The 17336-nt window shown below is 36.5% G+C and overlaps 1 long non-coding RNA gene across 1 annotated transcript in view; it reads left to right on the top strand.

The window, feature by feature from the left end:
- The first annotated feature begins 1449 nt into the window (after positions 1 to 1449).
- Positions 1450 to 17336, top strand: part of LOC144577776 (uncharacterized) — a 170432-nt gene continuing 154545 nt past the window's right edge. Inside the window, exon 1 of the long non-coding RNA XR_013522359.1 lies at positions 1450 to 1540. This is a non-coding gene — a long non-coding RNA (uncharacterized LOC144577776). The remainder of the gene's footprint in view (positions 1541 to 17336) is intronic.

Below are 17336 nucleotides of genomic sequence, written 5' to 3'. Positions count from 1 at the left end.
AGTGAAATGACAGTAAACTAAAAAGCTTCTGCACAGCAAAGGAGCTAATCAACAAAATGAAAGAGCAGCTTATGGCTTGGGAGAAAATATTAGGGAATCGTGTCAGATAAGGGGTTGATATAAAAAAATAAGAAACTTACCCAGTGTAATAGTAAAAAATCAAATAATTTAGTTAAAAATTAGATAAAATACACTAATAGACATTTGTCCAAAGAAGAAATAAAATGGCTAACAATTATATGAAAAAGTACTCAACATCATTAGTTATCAGGGAAATGCAAATCAAAACCACATTGAAATGTCATCTCACTCCTGTTAGAATGGCTATTATCAAAGAGACAAGATATAAAGTGTTGGTAAAGTTGTGAAGAGAACTCTAGTATAGTGTTGGTAGGAATGTGGATTGGTGCAGCCATTGTGGAAAACTTGGAGGTTTCTAAATAAATTAAAAATAGATTTATCACAAGACCCAGCAATTCCTCCCATTTTTTTTACGTTATTTTTAAGTTTAAAAAATGTTTTTAAAAGTGTCTATTAGATGAAAGGAGACTATAGGACTTATGAAAATTTCAGATGCTTTTTTGTTGGTCAAAAGTTACTAAGAAGACATTGTGGTGACAGAGTCAAAGCAGAAGAGATGAAATCCAAAGTGACGTGAGACTAAGATTAGAACCAGAATCATTGTGAGGAAAGAAATTAACACTAGATGATAGAGTTCAAGAGTAAAATGGAAATGGAAAAGAAAAAGCAAGGTCAACAGTTAAGAATAGAGCAGGACTAAGGCTGTGAACGGCAAATTGGTGCTTGGGTGTATACACTCTGGGTGTGTACTCAGTCTGGACGTAGAGTATATAGTCCTGTCTTAAAGTTCAAGTCCTAAATACGTACTAGATGTTACTAAAGTACTACGGGTATATGTGTGCAGGGAGAGGGAAAGACAAGCAGTTAATGGAAAGATGTTCATACAAGATGGAACAGAGTGGGAAGCTATTTTTAAAAAGAATACAAATTATATGTAGATACAGGTTGATCCCCTCTTTTAATAGTGAGTTTTACTGATTTTATCTAAACAATTTACTCTTTAAAGACTCTGAGGCTAGGAAAAGAAACCTGTTTTATATTATACACCATTGTAGCTACAAAAAAGACAAAAGGTCTTTGGCGAAACTAGCAACGTAACCCTTGGGCCCAATTCATGAAAATGTGTATACTCACAGCACAACTCTCTAGCTGTTAAACTGTCCCAGTGCCTGCTCAGTCAATGTTTTAGAGTATTCTATCACCCTGGTGGCATTCTACAATGCTTTCAAAGCTGATGCTGGAATTTCCTGAGGCTAGCTCTGTAAATAATTGAGTTTCCATCCCATAGATTTTACTTCCGTTTTTGTTATGTCTAGCTGGAAACTTTACTGACACTATTCAACTTTCTTCTTTCCCTCTAGGTTTCTTCCAACACTGACTCTGGCCCATTTCTCCTTTAAAAAATTAATGTGGAAAGAGCTGAGATTAGTTTCGCCTGCTGAAAATGGTGCCTTTGTGGGTAAGCTTCACCAGTATTATTGACACGATTAAATTGTTTTGTAGACCTCAAAAGAATTTTAGCTCTGTTAGGAGCCTCTAGCTTGAGAGTTTCAGCTGGACCTTTGAAATTTTGTAGGCCTTAGGAATAGGCCTAGACAGGAGGATACTGGGTTTTGCTCTGTAGATGCAGAATTCATTTTTTAAAGATTCGAGCAGAAAGCTGTTTGTTGGTCTTATTAAGTCATGCTATTGTGCTGTGATTACATAACAGCTTCATGGCTTTTAATTGTTGACAGAGGTGATGATGGTGATGGACTCTCTTGAGACCAGGTGGCCTTAACAGGTTTTAACATTGGTTCCTCATTCCTACTCAACCAGCATGACTTTCTCTTGATATTTTCCATGTTCTCAAGGTCTTGGATTATTGGAAATGAAAGACAAATAAAAAGGAAAATCTCACTCCAAATTTTAAGATATTTTAATTCATAAAGTAATTGTTTTTGCGATGCTAGGGCACCGTATTTAATCTGATCAGTTTCACTGGAAGCAAGTCTATTGCATATAGTTAGCATTTATATGGTTGATGACCAAAAGAATTGGTAGACAATTCTACTTTTGGGTTATTATCTACTGTAACCTTGTTTTGGGTTATTATCTATTGAGTGTAAAATCTAACTTCTTCAATGTCAGATCTAAAAGAGTGAAGATACAGGGAGTATCAGTTATTTACTCATCTACTTATTTAGTTAATAATATTTATTGCATATGCCAGATACTGTGTTAGGTGCTGGAAATACATCTGTAAACAAAATGGACAGGCTCTCCTGGCACTTATATTTTAATTGGAAACACAGAAGACAGTAATGAAATAAAGTAAGAGATAAGCACTACTAAGATAACGAAGACAATACTGTGGTTAAGAGTGATTAGTCACTAAAAAAAGATAAGAATTTCTAAAAAGGTAGGTAGATAATATGTCTATAAAAACTAATACAGTTAGCAACAGGAGTATATCATATACCTGTCGACCATCAGGATGCATTGTATTTGCTACAATGACTTTCTTTTTCTTTTAACATTGGTTTCCTATTTTTTCTATCCTATATTTCTTCAGGTTTTAATTTTCTTTTATTTTCTGATTTCCTATTTTCCTATCATATATTTCGTCAGGTTTCCTAGTAGAACGGACATTGGGGGTGGGGGTAGACAGGATTGGAAAGCTTTTAATCTAAAAATATTTTAGAATGATCTAATTTCCTTAACTTTGTAGTTGATGAAAGTGGGGCTCAGAGAAGTTATCAGACTTGTTCAGGGTTTACAGCTAGGTACGGCTAATTACAAGTACCCAGTGCCCATCCCTGTAGATTTCCAGTGAGTGGTGCATCTCTAGGTTTTTAATTTATAAAGACCCAAATCTAAGGTTTCATGGTCGCATATGTGATCAACACTGAGATGACTCAAGTTCTCCAGGGGTTATTTTTTATTTAATACCTATTAATAGCACACAAGCTCTCTTCCTACACCAAAATCAGCAAGAAGTCTAGCCTTTAATGGGCTCTTACTTGCCTTCTCTCTGTCTGGCTTAATGCTCTCTAGGCTTCAATATGGGTGGATTCCAGCAATTTCAAACTGCTTCCCCAGGCTGCTCTGGATCTGCTTACATTGCTTAAGTCTCAGTGTGGACACAGTTAATTTTGTAAGCATTTCTAAGACTAGACTATATAGTTAGCAAAACATTACCAAAGGTTTGGGGATAACAGAAGAGAATTATTTTACAGAAGAGGAAAAGGAACCTGGATATTAGCTGTCACTAGAGTTCATTGGCAAAGCCCTCAAGAAGAGTTCCCTCATTGTCATCTCTCTCTCTCAGCCTTCCAATCCTACCACCATAGTGCAGGAATCAGCTTACATGGTAAACTCCTTACATGAAAATCTAAAGCATTTCCCCCACGACTTCCCTGGTACTTAGCTTTCCTTACCAACTTCACAGTGTGTTTTAAAACCCTGCCTTCTCTGGGAGGCAGTTTATCCTTGTGTCCTTCTTTTTCTTCTTTTCTTTTTTTGAGACTGATTCGTGTTCTGTTGTCCAGGCTGGAATGCAGTGGCACAATCTTGACTCACTGCAGCCTTCGCCTACTGGGTTCAAGTGATTCTCCTGCCTCAGCCTCCCGAGTAGCTGGGATTACAGATGCCTGCCACCATGCCCAGCTAATTTTTTTTTGTATTTTTAGTAGAGACAGGATTTCACCATGTTGGCCATGCTGGTCTTGAACTCATGACCGCAACTGATCTGCCTGCCTTGGCCTCCCAAAGTGCTGGGATTACAGGCATGAGCCACTGCGTTCAGCTGTTATCCTTATGTCCCCATCAGCACTTTCTTCTTGGCACTTAGGTGTTCAGTTTGGATGCCATTTTCACCTATTATGTCATTTGTACATATGTGTTCTCCTCCCAATTGCAGCACAAACACTTTAGAGACAGTTACTTTGTGTCATGATTCCCTGAACTCATATTCTCCACATCTCACAACAATGCCTATTTAGTACTCAACAAATATAACCTATTTCTTGGCAGAATAAAATCTATCGTTTATCCCCCAAACATTGCCAAAGGCCTTACACTTCCTGCACTGTCCTTTCTATTTTGATATTTTGACATTGTCCTTCATTTCACCTTCCTATTGAATTTGTCCCAAGGTCAGTGCTTACTGCTTGTTATATAGATTTGGCACAAAATACAGATGAAATTCCCAATAAAAGGCATACTTTAGATCTCATTTGACATGAGAAAGCTTGATCTTTACATTTTATGCTATAATTTTCTATGGTATAACCTACTGGGAAATAGTATGTGGAGAGGTTGGAGATTGAACTGAAGACAGAGTGTCACACTGGTGACACTTTCTTGGCTGCTTTAGCCAAGAAAGCTACATGGCCTTGTGTGTAGTGGTGGGGGATGCTGTTGATCTTAGGAGGCTAGTCAGAGCTGTAATCAGGGCCTGAAAGACAGGGAAGGGGAGTGCACAGGCAAGGGGGGTCTCACCTAATGAATGGGTCTTTTTGAGAACAGGGAGATGGGCTAAGAAAGAGACATGGGCTGGGTGCGGTGGGTCACATCTATAATCCCAGCAGTTTGGAAGGCCGAGGGAGACAGATCATTTGAGCTCAGTAGTTTGAGACCAGCCTGACCACATAATAAAACTTCATTTCTACTAAAAATACAAAACACTTAGCCGGGCATGGTGGCACATGCCTGTGGTCCCAAGTACTTGGGAGGCTGAAACAGGAGAATTGCTTGAATCCAGGACACAGAGGTTGCAGTGAACTGAGATTGCTCCACTGCACTCCAGCCTGGGTGACAGAGTGAGACTCATCTGAAAAAAAAGAAAAAAGACATGAAGAGGGTATGGGTCACTACAACCTGAGGCCCAACTGTGGCCAAAAACACTCAACGTAGGAGGAGAGGCGGAGGGATAGATCGAGGAGTGAGGAGTACATTTTTCAGGTGTTAGCAGAACTTGGTGTGTTGTTTAACATTTTTTAGGTCAGTAACTGGTAACTCATCCAGTATATCTTAATTACTCACCTTTGTGCCCAGTCTCAGCCCATCTTCCTTTTAATAAATATATAATAAATATAAAATAAATTTATTTATTTATTTATGAAATGGAGTCTTGCTCTGTTGCCCAGGCTGGAGTGCAGTGGCCCAGTCTCGGCTAACTGCAACCTCCACCCCCTGGGTTCAAGCAATCCTCCCTACTCAGCCTCCCAAGTAGCTAGGATTACAAGCATGCACAGCACACCTGGCTAATTTTTGTATTTTGTTTGTTCGTTTTGAGATGGAGTCTTGCTCTGTCACCAGGCTGGAGTGCAATGGTAAGATCTCGACTCGCTGCAACCTCCCCCTCCCCAGTTCAAGCGATTCTCCTGCCTCATTCTCCTGAGTAGCTGGGACTATAGGCATGCACCACCACACCCAGCTTATTTTTGTATTTTTAGTAGAGACCAGGTTTCACCATGTTGTCCAGAATGGTCTTGGTCTCTTGACCTTGTGATCTGCCTGCTTCGGCTTCCCAAAGTGCTGGGATTACAGGTGTGAGCCACCGTGCCCAGCCTAATTTTTGTATTTTTAGTAGAGATAGGGTTTCACAATGTTGGCCAGACTGGTCCTGAACTCCTGACCTCAAGTGATCCACCTGCCTTGGCCTCCCAAAGTGCTGGGATTACAGGTGTGTGCCACTGTGCCTGGCCTCTTTTAATATTTAATACCATGTGAAAATCCAGGAAGCTTTGCCTTTCCAGAATTTGAATCCATCAATATGCTCAAAATAATGATGATATCTTTGAGGGTTTTGGTTATTTACCTAATCTAATTGTATTTTTCTTAAATGGAGGAAAGTTATCTTTGATTAGGAATAAGCAAAAACAAATCTATGGAGGAAATTTAGAACCTACACATCTATAATGATTTCAACATTAAGTAGAACCACTTCTCTGGGTATCAAAATATATACATATCTATACATAGTTTGTGAAACTGACATCAGTCAACAGAATGCAGAATGGATGCATTTGGGGCCAAATAGCTTGCGTTTCAACCCCATCTCTACTCAATTAACTGTGTGATCTGGACAAGTTATTTTGTCTATTTGAGTCTCAGTCTCTCCATCTGTTAAATGAAGGCAGTTCACTCGACCCTTGAACAACATGGGTTTGAACTGCATGAGTCCACTTACACATGGATTTTTTTCAATAAATATGTTGGCAAATTTTTTTGAGATTTGAGACAATTTGAAAAAACTTGCAGATGGACTGCATAACCTAGAAATATTCAAAAAATTAAGGAAAGTTAAGTGTATCATGAGTGCATAAAATATATGTAGATATTAGTCTATCTTATCATTTACTACCATAAAATATACACAAAGCTATTATAAAAAGTGAAAATTTATTAAAACATATGCACACAAACACTTACAGACCATACATGGCACCATTCACAATCAAGAGAAATGTAAACAAATATAAAGACATAATATTAAATTACAATTGGGTAAAATTAGCTGTAGTACATACTGTAATAATTTCATAGTTGCCTCCTATTGCTACTGCACTGAGCTCAAGTGTCTTGAGTATCTGCTTAAAACACTGTGTGAAGCTAATCATCTCCACATGAACAGTTTGTCTTTCCAGTAAATTGGATATTGCAGCAAAAAGTCATCTCTCTCAGTTTTCAGGCATTTTCCATTATGTTTAGTGCAATATTGTAAACCTTGAATAATACCATGGGTTCCCTATGAAATGCCACTGGTGATGCTGCCGGAAGTGCTCCCAAGAAGCAGAGAAAGGTCATGACATTACAAGAAAAAGCTGAATTGCTTGGTATGTACTATAGATGGAGGTTTGCAGTGGTGGTTACTGCCATTTCAGACAGATAATTCATCTCATAAACAGATGGCATAAACTTATGTTATAAATAAATATACTACTAGTAAGCAACATTTTTTCTTTAGCTTACTTTATTATAAGAACACAGTACATAATACGTATACCATACAAAATATGTGTTAATAAGCTCTTCATGTTGCCCCAGGTTTCCAGTCACCAGTAGGTTATTAGTAGTGAAGCTTTGGAGAGTCCCGTTATACTTGGATTTTTGACTCTGTGAGGATTGACACTCATAAATCCATAACTTCTGCATTGTTCAAGAGTCAACTGTATTTACCTTGTAGGGGTAATGAGAGTTTAAATGATTGAAGATGTGTTAAGCTGGTAGAAGAATGTCTGGCACACAGTACCAAATAAGAATTAGCTATTATAATTACACTCCTGTGGTCTACTTTTGTAGTGAGTTCGTATTTAAAGTGCTCGGGGGTGAAGAAGATTTCATTGTTAATCACTTTTACAAATATTGAAAGTTGGATTTTCTTTTCTTCTCCTGAAGAATGTTTGTGTGCATACATATATATTATGTGCTTGTATATATAGTGATATTTGAAAAGTAGGCACTTGTTAATTTCTGTATTACCCAATCATGGGTTGAATTTTCCTTTTTGGTAATGCTGAAAATGTTTTACTAATAGGGCAGGTTCTTTCCAATCCTAATCACCAGGGAGATAATGTAATTCAAATGTGGAAACAATTTCAGTGAAGGTGTGAGCCCACAGAGTTTTCTTTATATTAGGGCCAAAGGAACAGTTTAATTTTCTCTGTTACGTTCCAAATACATCTCAAGCTGTACTGGGAATATCACCATAAAATAAAGGGGCTCTTGCAATTCAGCACCTCCTACGCACAGCTAATTAAATAGAATAAGAGGCAAGGAGCAGACAAGCATCAAGCTCATACATATTACACATTTTCATTAATAACATACAAATGATCTTAATGAAACCTGCATTTTCCATGAGTAACAATCACACACACAAATTTGTTCCCTTGTCCAGGAGTTCCAGAGGGAATGGAAGTGTCCTGGAATTTTAATGGCTTAACAGACTGTTCTTATGATTCTCTCATTATTTTGCAGCCTCTCACTCTAGTTTCTCCCAGTTTCTAGGACCCAAGTGACTAAATGAAGAACCCATGTTTCCTCTGAGCTCTGTATGAGCTTGTGATCCTAGAGATTTTTAGATACAAGTCTTGGCATTAAAAAAAAAAATCTCAAATCAAACCCCTAATAATTCACAAAGGTCTAAATTCACTAGGTCTCTCTGTTTTCTGTTCTCCTCACTCCCTTCATTGTGTTTACCCAAATTTGTGAGTATATATTTTTCCTGTGATAATTTTTTAAAAAGTCTGTCTCGGCCAGGTGCAGTGGCTCATGCCTGTAACCCAGCACTTTGGGAGGCTGAGGCGGATGGATCACCTGAGGCCAGGAGTTTTAGACCACCCTGGCCAACATGGTGGAACCCTGTCTCTACTAAAAATACAAAAAAATTAGCCCAGTGTGTAGGCAGGTGCCTGTAATCCCTACTACTCAGGAGGCTGAGGCAGGAGAATCACTTGAACCTGGGAGGCGGAGGCTACAGTGAGCCGAGATTGTGCCACTGCACTCCAGACTGGGCAACATAAGCGAAACACCATCTCAAAAAAAAAAAAAAAGTCTGTCTCTTACTGTAGATGCCAGCTCCTGAAATCAGGTGTCATGTCTATATCCGGCTATTGCCAGAGCTATGCATACTTCTGATATACTGTAGGTTCTATATGATTTGATGTGTGTGTCAGGGGATTCTATAGCTAGACCTTTTATGACTTCTTATTCTTTATTAAATTGAAAAATTATTTATACATAATACAATTTATACTTTGGAGCATATGCTTTCATGTGTTTGACAAATGTATGGAGTCATGTAACCTTTACCATAATTGAGACAAAGAAGCGTGACATCACTCCCCAAAATTCCTTCATGCCTCTCTTCACTCAGTCTTCTACTTCGCTTTCACCCCTACCCCATGGAAATACCAATCTCTAATACTTTCCTATAGTATTGCCTTTTCTAGACTATCATATAAATGACAGGATATGGCTTCTTTCACGTAGCCTAATGCTTTTGAAATTCATCTATGTTGTTTTGTGTATTAGTAGTTTGTTACTTTTTATTACTGAAAAGTAATATAGTAGATTCTTAGTAATTATTTGTGGGAAATATAAAAAGGAAACAGATTTGGAAATATACCTACAAATGGATTAAATGAGAAAATGTAAACATCTGTATCTGTAAATCCTTGCTGTTGTGTCTGGATAATATGTTAATAATATTTTAATGGTAATCATTGTAAATGTTAACACTAGGTCTTGTTTTTAATCTTCAGATTTTTGATGGAATAGTTGTCCAAATAATTGGACAATTTAATTAAATTGAATAATTTAAGCATAATTTCTAGTGGAAATGAAATCATACTCTGTTTCTTTGATACCTAGACATTGGCATCAAGATACTGTCCCATGAGCTCTTAGTGGAGACCCTGATACATAAGGGAGGCTGATCTTTTCAGCATAGATTATCCCCATTGGTACAGTGGGCACTGTACTTTTCATGTGAAAAATTCTCATTTCAGCTAAAATGATATGAGAATTAGTTTGATGATGAAAAACAAACTTAAAATACATTGTTTGCCCTATCTTACCCTTAGAAAAAGGAAAACTAATATTGGATGGTTTTGGATGAATCCGGGTTTCATCTTGGATTCTTTTTAAAAATTATTATTTATCTATTTACTTATTTTTTAGAGATGGGGTCTCACTCTGTTGCTCACACTGGAGTGCAATGGTGCAATCATATGTAACTGCAGGCTCAAACTTCTGGGCTCAAGAGATCCTCCTGACTCTCATCTTGGAGTCTTGAAGATTATTTTCCTCAGTGGTTACTAGGACTATGACAAAGAAAATATTGCTATTTCAAAGAGTGCTAATGTTATGTCATTGAGATAAAAGGAAGATAGGTCTGTCCCTTCTGTCATGATATAAAAGATTAAGGAGAGACAAAATGTGTGGGAACAGAGTACTGAATTAAGAATGAGATGTGGATTCTACTTAGCCAAAATGATTGAACCTCTTGTAACAGTAGTGTTCTCTGGTAAAATCTGGACAAATAATTATTAAGTCAGACAGGACTCTTGTCTCTTGTGGTTGCTGCTCCTCATTTTAAAATGCTACCAGCGATGATATTCTCCTTGGTTTGCCTGTTCTTTTACTAGAAACACTCCTGTGTAATAGTTGAACATGTTGACCTCTCCCCTAGCACAGTGGTAGAGATCACTGTGGGGAAAGTTATTTCTTCCTTCACTCCTTTGCAGTAAAGGTTTTCATGAACACAGAAGAGTCTTATAAAAATATGTTGTGTTTTAACTCAAAAAGATATATGACAATATACAAGCTTCTTTGTAAAATCCTCCACATGAGCTTTGGAAAACTACTAAATAGACAGTAATTCCCAAGATCTTGCTTATTTGCTTACTATGTGCCTGGCACTGCACTGGAATATGAAATGTATTACCTCATTTAACCTTTACAACAATCCTCTGGGGTAGGTAATGTTATGGGTCATATTTTAAAGATGAGGAAACAGGCTTAAAGATGTCAAATAACTTGCTCAAGGTTATCAATAATAGAAATGAGACTGAAACCCAGCTCTCTCTCTCTGTCTCTATTTTTTTTTTTTCTTTTTTTGAGATGGAGTCTCTTTCTATTGCCCAGGCTGAAGTGCTCATTGCAGCCTCCACCTCCTGGGTTCCAGTGATTCTCCTGCCTCAGCCTCCCAAGCAGCTGGGATTACAGGCATGCACCACCATGCCCAGCTAATTTTTGTATTTTTAGTAGAGATGAGGTTTCACCATGCTGGCCAGGCTGGTCTAGAACTCCCGACCTCAGGTGATCCACCTGCCTCAGCCTCCCAAAGCCAGCTCTCTTTAATTTCAAAGGCAGCCCAGACTCTTAAGCGGTGGTATGCTGGTAAACTAGATTTCTAGTTTCTATTTTTTGGTTACCATGAATAATGCTACTATGAACATATTTTTAATTCTCTTGGGTATATACCTAGAAATGGAATTGCTACACACATGGTAACTCTGTTAAACTTTTTGAGGAAATGTCATACCATTTCCTAAAGCAGCTGAAATATTTGACATTCCCACCAGTTATGTATGAGAGTTCAAATTTCTCCATATCCTTGAAAACAATTCTTATTGTCTGGCTTTTTTACTTTAACAATTCTAGTGGGCATAAAGTAGTATCTCATTGTTTTGATTTTATTTCTTTAATGATAAATGTTGAGGATCTTTTCATGTGCCTATTTGACACTTGTATATCCTTTTTGAAGAAATGTCTTTTTATCTCCTTTGCTCACTTAAACGTTATATCCTTTTCACCTATGTTTATCTTTATGACAGTAACAAAATTTTGGTGATTATAGCTAGGTAGAAACTTTTAAAATTCAGCAGAGTGAGTCTTCCAATTTTACTCTTCTTTTTCAAGATTTTTAGGTATTTTATTCTTTTGGATGCTATTATACATTGATTAATTGCACTTAATTTTATTTTTAGGTTATTCATTATTTGTCTTTTTATGCTTCAGTTATAAGAGTTCTTTACATATTTTGAATATGGGCCCTTATCAGATATATAATTTGTATTTTCTCTCATTCTGTGGGTTTTCATTTTCTTGATGGTGTCCTTTGAAGTATGAAAGTTTTAAATTTTAATGTAGTCTAATTTACATGCTTTTTAACTTGCTTTTGGTGTTACATCTAAGAAACCATTGCTGAACTCAAAAGTTCATAAAGATTTACACCTATGTTTTCTTCTAAGAGTTTTATAGTCTTAGCTTCTACATTTAGGTCTTTGATCCATTTTGAGTTAATTTTGGATATGATTTGAGGTTGGGGGTCCAAATTCATTCTTCTGCTGTTCCAGTAGCAGTTGAAAAGGCTATTCGTTCCCTCACTGAGTGATTCTGGCACCCCTTGTTGAAAATCAATTGACCCTAAGTGTACAGGTTTATTTATAGATTTTTAAATTCTTTTCTGTTGATCTATGTCTGTCTTTATGACAGTAGCAAAAGTTTGATGATTATAGCTATGTAGTAATGTTTAAAATCCAGATGTGTGAGTCTTCTAACTTTTCACTTCTTTTGTGAGATTTCTTTAGACTGACTATTCTAGGGTTGCTTGTGTTTCCATGTGAATTTTAGAATCGATTTGTTAATGTCTATTAAAAATGGCAGCTGGAATTTTCATAGGTATTGCATTAAATCTATACATTAATAGTATTACCATCTGAACAATATGAAGTCTTACAGTTCATACATCATGGATGTATTTTCTTTTTTTAGGTCTTCATTAGTTTCTTCCAATGATGTTTTGTAGTTTTCAGTATAAAAGTCTTATACAACATTGATAACACTGATAAAATTTATTTTTAGATATTTTATTCTTTTGGATGCTATTATAAATAAATTTTTTCCCTTAGTTTTCTTTTTTGGTTGTTAATTGCTAGAATATAGTAATACAATTACTTTTGTGTATTGATTTTATAACCTGCAATCTTAGCAAACTTCTTTATTAGTCTGAGTAGGTTTTTTCATGGATTTTTAAGTACACTGTATATATAAGATTATGCTAACTGTGAATAGAGATATTTCTTTCTTTCCATCTGGATGCCTTTTATTTCCTTGCCTGACTATACTGTTTAGAACCTACAGTACAATAGTGAAGGAAGCTGTGAGAATGGATTGACCATTTGTTTCTGATTTTAGAGGAAAAGTTTTCAGTCTTTTACCATTAAGTATGATCATCTGTGAGTTTTCATGTATGCTTTTTATCAGGTTGAGTAAATTCTCTCCTATTCCTAGTGTGTTTAGCATTTTCATCATAACAGGGTGTTGGGTTTTATCAAATGCTTTGTGTCTTTTGATATAATCATGTGGTTTCTGTCCATTATTCTATTAATATGGCATATTACATTGATTGAATTTTCTCCCCATCATTAACCAAACCACATTCCTGGAATAAATCCTACTTGGTCATGTTATATAATTCTTTCATATGTTGCTGAATTCAGTTTGCTACCTAATAATATTTTGTTAAGGATTTTTGTGTCTACATTCATAAAGGATATTGGTCCATAGTTTTCTCATGATATATTTTTCTAGTTCTGATAGCAGGGTAATATTGGCCTTATAGAGTGAATTAGAATGTGTTCCCTACTCTTGTTTCTTGGAAGAGTTCATGAAGGATTGTTGTTAGATCTTCTTTAAATACTTGATGGAATTTTTCAGTGAAACCCTCTGGACCTTTGAGTTTTTCTTTTTTCTTGGTAAGTCTAGCTAAATAAGGATTTGTCAGTTTTGCTGTTTTCAATGACCAACTTTTGGTTGCTTCAATACTCTCTATTTTTTTTTTTAATTCTCTGTAGCATTTATTTCTACTCCAATCTCTACTGTTTCCTTCCTTCTGCTTGATTGGGGTTTAATTTGCTCTTTTTTTTTCTAGGTGGAAGATCTTAAGATGGAAGGCTAGGTTATTAATTTGATATTTTCCATTTAAAATTGACATTTATAGATATAAATTTCTGTCTGAGCACTTTTTAGCTGTATTCCACAAGTTTTAACCCATAGTGCTCTCATTTCATTCATTTCAAAATATTTTAAAATTTCCTTCTGATTTCTGTTTTATTAGGAATATTTTTTTTAAATTTTCATATATTTGTGTATTTCTCAAATTTCCTTCTGTTACTGATTTCTAGTTTCATTCCCTTGTGGTTAGAGAACATACTTTGCATGATTTCTATTTTTTAAAATTTACTGAGACTCACTTTAGTCTAACACATGGTCTGCTCTGGAGAGTTTTCCATGGGCACTTGAAAAGAATGTGTATTCTGCTGTCATTTGAGGGAGTGTTCCATAGATGTCTGTTAGATCTAGTAGGCTTATAACATTTTCAATGTTTTCTATCCATTTTCTTGTTGGTCTTCTGCCTAGTTCTAGTTTTAGCTGTTTTTCATGGCTACCGCTGTTGTGAGCCTATCAGTTTCCAAGGCTATTTCAGAGTTGTGGAAGGTAGAATGGGAAAAGGGCAAATTAAATCTCCTAAAATCTTGCTGTGCTTATTATGATTCAGCCATTCATGTTGAATAAATGCTTCTCAGATTGTTGTAAGCATTTTGGCAATTTCCAGAGTTCTGAAAGCAGTTGATTTTCATGAAATTGACCCATATTCTGACTGATTTTATAGAGGAGAAAGTTTTGGAGATCTTTCTATTATTCCCACTGATATTCTGGAAATGATAGTTTTTAGTACAGAAGGTGATGGCTGATCTGAGCCATTCCTTTAAAAAGAAGTCATATAATAAAATTCTAAGTACATAAATACATTTAGTATAAGGCTGAATTGATAAAAATATGGTTGAGGATAGTCTCCATCAGAACTACCTGAGAGTTACATTAAGGATACAGATTATTGGACCATGCCAGGCATATTAAACCAGCTTCTCTAGAGGAAGAACCCAGTACCTTATGATTGTCCACAACTTTCTTGTTATTTATATATATGTACAAACTAAAATTGAAAAATCACTGCCATGTGGCATTCTATAACTGATGTAATTCAATGCTTACATACTGTCTACTGAGTTGTAAAATTGATTCTGAACATCTTGAAATTCAGCAATAGGAATTTTGGCAGATAATAACACTTCCCTTAAGTTTTACATTTATCAATTATACTTTAACATTGTTTTAATGTATTGTTTCTTGAAAATATCAAGAGTTATGCATCTACCATTTGGTAGTGGCTCATGGGCTTTCATTATGTCACTTAATTCTCAAAGGTATGATTTTTTTTTTTTTTTTTTGAGTTGGAGTCTTGCTCTGTTGACAGGCTAGAGTGCAGTGACATGATCTTGGCTCGCTACAACCAATGCCTCCTGGGTTCAAGTGATTCCCCTGCCTCAGCCTCCCAGGTAGCTGGAACTGCAGGCATGTACCATCATGTCTGGCTAATTATTTTTGTATTTTAGTAGAGATGGGGTTTCACCATGTTGGCCAGGGTGGTCTCGATGTGCTGACTTTGTGATCTGCCCACCTCAGCCTCCTGAAGTGCTGAAATTACAGGCATGAGCCACTGCGCCTGGCCAAGGGTATAATTTTTTACCCCTATTTTAAAGGCAAAGAACCTGTTGAGGGTCATGTGACTAATAAATGAAAGAACTAGAATTTAAAAGAAGTATTCCTTGTACTAAATCCCATGTTCTTTCTGCTTTACCTTCCTAGTTCTCATAGGCTACATCTTTATTAGACATTTCTCACTTGAACATAATAATTATTTTGCCAATAGATTCACAGCACGAATTCACTTCAATTTCTTTTAAAATACTTTAGCACATTAGATGCCTTTCTTACCTCTTTGTAATGCGATTCAACCTCTCTTTTTCTGAAAGCTACAGAATAATTGGCAAATAAAAATGACTTGTATGGCACAGGCATGAAATGTGGTATGCATGAGCAAGGAGGCAAACAATTTGGAGCCTCTCTGTGGGCCAGGGGCCGAATTTCATAGCAGCTCTAAAATGAAGGTGAAAGAAAGGAATTGAGGCCCTTAAGCAAACCAAATCAAATTAGTTCAAAGAAAAGGAAATGACTTTTCAGATTAATAGAGATGAGCTGGGTGGCATGCACATGCTAAACACCCTCACATTTTCAAATGACTAAATGTCACTTTCTCAAGGCTGTGGGCAATGGGTGTATATTTTAAAAGATGATTTCAAAAGGACACATTTTCTCAGTGAGCTTGCCAGCATTTCCTGGTGTATTTTTTTTTTCTTTTTTAGCTATGGGGCTATTTCTTAGAATTCTGAATTTTGTTCATCACTTGTCAAAAGGAGACAGCATGGCGCAAAGTGGTGCCCCTGCAGCCCTAGACATACCTAGAAATTTTGATGTCCTGCTTCAGAGACTTTTAGAGCTGTCAGCTTATGATTTTGTTCTCACCCTTTCTGTGCCTGTGCAGAATTCCTCAGGTAAATTATGTGTGATAGAGGACTCAAGAGAAAACCTACTCTGCAGAAATAATTTTGTGCTCTGAATTTTATCAGATTGGTTCATGTATGGGTAAATAATCCTTATTCAATGCCAATTTTTAGATAAATAGACTCAGAACTCATTGAAAAGAGGGACTGTGCCTCATTTAATCTTGTACTATCAAAACCTAACATGGTGCCTTGCTCATAGTAGACACTTGAAGCGACTGAAGAATAAGCAGCTGTATTCATGATCTGTGAATACAAATTCACAGATCTTGCTTCTGTTCTCATCTGTTCTTAACCTATTGCTTTATTAGAAAATAGAATTGTAAAAGTATAATAATAATTCAGTAAGTATAGAGGCAAATAATAAAAATAAAATGAAAATCTACGTTCTTAGCTACTTTGAAAAACAAAAAAGAATGTTATAGTTAACTTTGACGTCTCCTGAGTAACCCTTTTCTCTCCACTCTGTGTCCCATCCCAGAGGTAACTATCATCCTTATCCTTGAGTTTATCATTCAGTCTAGTGCCTTTTTTTTTTTTTGAGATGGAGTTTCACTCTTGTTGCCCAAGCTGGAGTGCAATGGCACTGTCTCGGCTCACTGCAACTTCCGCCTCCCCGGTTCAAGCTATTCTCCTGCCTCAGCCTCCTGAGTAGCTGGAATTACAGGTGCCCGCCACTACATTCAGTTAATTTTTGTATTTTTAGTAGAGACGGGGTTTTACCATGTTGGCCAGGCTGGTCTCAAACTCCTGGCCTCAGGTGACCTACCCACCTCAGCCTCCCAAAGTACTGGAATTACAGGCATGAGCCACTGCACCTGGCCCTAGTGCTTTTAGATGAAAAATAATTGTGCTTCAATCATTAGGGAAATCAAAAATCAAAACTGCAATGAGATACCATCTCATGCCAATCAGAATGGCGATTATTAAAAAGTCAAGAAACAAATATGCTGGTGAGGTTGCAGAAAAAAAGAAATGCTTTTACACTGTTGGTGGGAATATAAATTAGTTCAACTATTGTGGAAGACAGTGTGATGATTCCTCAAAGACCTAGAAACAGAAATACCATTTGACCCAGCAATCCCATTACTGAATATATACCCAATGGAATGTAAATCATTCTATTATAAAGATACATGCATGTGTATGTTCTTTGAAGCACTGTTCACAATAGCAAAGACATGGAATCAACCCAAATGTCCATCCGTGATAGACTGGATAAAGAAAATGTGGCATATATACACCGTGGAATACAATGCAGCCATAAAAACGAATGAGATAATGCACTTTTCAGGG

The sequence above is a fragment of the Callithrix jacchus genome, chromosome 9 (genome assembly GCF_049354715.1).
Source record: "Callithrix jacchus isolate 240 chromosome 9, calJac240_pri, whole genome shotgun sequence".
Taxonomy (NCBI): Eukaryota; Metazoa; Chordata; class Mammalia; order Primates; family Cebidae; genus Callithrix; species Callithrix jacchus.
Note: the sequence above shows the minus strand (reverse complement) of the source record. Positions and strands in the feature narration are given on the sequence as shown.